Source organism: Heptranchias perlo, chromosome 16 (assembly GCF_035084215.1).
Source record: "Heptranchias perlo isolate sHepPer1 chromosome 16, sHepPer1.hap1, whole genome shotgun sequence".
Lineage (NCBI taxonomy): Eukaryota > Metazoa > Chordata > Chondrichthyes > Hexanchiformes > Hexanchidae > Heptranchias > Heptranchias perlo.
This window is the reverse complement of record NC_090340.1, coordinates 22,262,147-22,265,503: the sequence shown is the minus strand read 5'-3', so window position 1 is coordinate 22,265,503 and position 3,357 is coordinate 22,262,147.

Here is a 3,357-nt window from a genome sequence, read left to right as displayed (position 1 = left end):
TCTGTGATTGTGTATTGTCCATATTGATCAGTACTAAAGTGAGGTTGACTTTTTTCTTTGGGAGTTTTGCCCTTTCTTTCCTGCAGTTGGACTCATCGTGGGGCATGGCTGACAGGGGCTGGCATCCCTCCAGATGGTTGTTATTCACTCATGAGCCTAGAAATGGTCAGCATTTTAACCATGGGGGCATCACAGCTAAACTCAACCCCACCCTCAATGACTACACACATGCAACTTTGAGCAGGGGTCACTAGATAAGAGTCAAGAATGGGAACCATGGCCAATTTATTCCCCTCCCTCATCAAAAGATGCTGAGGCCAACTGTAATGCCCTGTGCTGCCACCTTGTCCTGAGAACAGCTAGCTCAGCACAGTCTAAGGATCCAACCTGGGATCTCCCTGGTTTGTACAAGTCAGCTCCACACGAAGCACTTTAAATCCTGTTGCTCAAGTTGTTTAGAATCATAGAATGGTTACAGCACAGGAGGCCACCATTTGGCCCATCGAGCCTATGCTGGCTCTTTGTAAGAACAATCCAGTTGGCCCATTCCCCTGCTCTTTCCTCGTAGCCCTGCAACATTTTTCCCTTCAAGTATTTATCCAATTCCTTTTTGAAAGCAGATTGAATCTGCTTCCACCACCCTTTCAGGCAGCGCATTCCAGATCATAACTACATGCTGCGTAAAAAAGTTTCTCCTCATGTCGCTTTTGGTTCTTTTGCCAATCAACTTAAATCTGTGTCCTCTGGTTCTCGACCCTTCCACCAATCACCAATGGGAACCATTTCTCTTCATTCACTTTATCCCAACCCCTCATGATTTTGAACACTTCTATTAAATCTCCTTTCGACCTTCTCTGCTCTAAAGAGAACAACCCCAGCTTCTCCAGTCTATTCTCGTAACTGAAATCCCTCATCCCAGGAACCATTCTAATAAATCTTTTCTGCACCCTCTCTAAGGCCTTCACATCCTCCCTAAAGTGTGGTGCCCAGAATTGGACACAATACTCCAGTTGTGACCAAACCAGTGTTTTATAAAGGTTCAACATCATTTCGTTGCTTTTTACTTTATGCCTCTATTTATAAAGCCCAGGATCCCGTATGCTTTTTTAACCACTTTCTCAACCTGTCCTGCCACCTTCAAAGATTTGTGAACAAATACCCCGATGTCTCTCTGTTCCTGCACCCCTTTAGAATTGTACCATTTAGGTTATATTGCCTCACTTCGTTCTTCCTGCCAAAATATATAACTTTGCACTTCTCTGCGTTAAATTTCATCTGCCATGTGTTCGTCCTTTCCACCAGTCTGTCTATGTACTCTTGAAGTCTATTACTATCCTCCTCACTGTTTACTACACTTCTAAGTTTTGTGCCATCTGCAAATTTTGAAATTGTGCCCTGTACGTCCAAGTCACTAATATATATAAAAAAAGCAGCGGTCCGAATACCGATCCCTGGGGAAAAGCACTGTATACCTTCCTCTAGTCCGAAAAACAACTGTTCACCACTGCTCTCTGTTTTCTGGCACTTAGCCAATTTTGTATCCACACTGACACTGCCCTTTATTCCATGGGCTTCAATTTTGCCAACAAGCCTATTATGTGGCACTTTATCAAAAATCCTTTTGAAAGTCCATATATACAATATCAACCGCATTGCCCTCATCAATCCTCTTTGTTACCTCATCAAAAAACTCAATCAAGTTAGTTAAACACAATTTGCCTTTGACAAATCCGTGCTGGCTTTCCTTTATTAATCCACACTTGTCCAAGTGACTATTAGCTTTATCCCGGATTATCGTTTCTAAAAGCTTCCCCACCACCGGGGTTAAACTGACTGGCCTGTAGTTGCCTTTTTTGAACTAGGGTGTAACATTTGCAATTCTCCAGTCCTTTGGCACCACCCCTATATCTAACTCAGGAGGATTGAAAGATTATGGCCAGCACTTCTGCAATTTCCACCCCGACTTCCCTCAGCACCCAAGGATGCATCCCATCCGGACCGGGTGACTTATCTACTTAGTACGGCCAGCCTTTCTAGTACCTGCTCTTTATCAATTTTTAGCCCATCTAGTATCTCAACTACCTCTTTTACTGTAACTTTGGCAGCATCTTCTTCCTTGGTAAAGACAGATGCAAAGTACTCATTTAATACCTCAGCCAGGCCCTCTGCCTCCATTCGTAAGTCTCCTTTTTGATCCCTAATCAGCCCCACCCCTCCTCTTACTACCCGTTTACTATTTATATGCCTTTAGAAGACTTCTGGATTCCCTTTTATGTTAGCCATCAGTCCATTCTCATACTCTCGCTTTGCCCCTGTTATTTCCTTTTTCACTTCTCTATATTCAGCCTGGTTCTCACTTGTATTATCAACCTGACATCTGTAATATGCCTCCTTTTTTCTGCTTCATCTTACTCTCTATCTCTTTCATCATCCAGGGAGCTCTGGCTTTGGTTGCCCTACCTTTCCCCCCTGTGGGAATGTACCTAGACTGCAACCGAACCATCTCCTCTTTAAAGGCTGCCTATTGTTTGATTACAGTTTTGCCTGCCAATCTTTGATTCCAATTTACCCGGGCCAGGTCTGTTCTCAACCCACTGAAATTGGCCCTCCTCCAATTAAGTATTTTTACTCTAGGTTGCTCCTTGTCCTTTTCCATTACTAATCTAAACCTTATGATACTATAATCACTGTTTCCTAAATGATCCCCCACTGACATTTGCTCCACTTGACCCTCCTCAATCCCCAGAACCAGACCTAGCAATGCCTTCTTCCTCGTTGGACCGAAAACACACTGATCAAGAAAGTTCTCCTGAACACACTTTAGAAATTCCTCCTCCTCTATGCCCTTTACACTATTGCTATCCCAGTCTATATTAGGATAGTTGAAGTCCCCCATTATCACTAGTCTTTGGCTCTTGCACCTCTTTGTAATTTCATTGCAAATTTTCTCTTCGATATCCTTCCCACTAATTGGTGGCCTATAGAATACACCCAGTAGTGTAATGGCACCTCTATTGTTTCTTAACTCTAACCAAATAGATTCTGTCCTTGAACCCTCAAGGACATCCTCTCTCTCCAGCACTGCAATATTCTGCTTAATACTGCCACCCCTACCCTATTTTTCCTTCCCTGAACACGTTGTATTCAGGAATATTTAGTACCCAATCCTGCCCTTTTTTTGAGCCAGGTCTCCGTTATCACCACTACATCATATTCCCATGTGGCTATTTGCGCCTGCAGCTCACCAAACTTATTTACCAAGCTTCACGCATTTATACATATGCACTCTAAACTTATCTTAGACCTTCACTTATTCTCTCTTAGTCTGATGCCACCTAATACTGTACTATTTCTTAC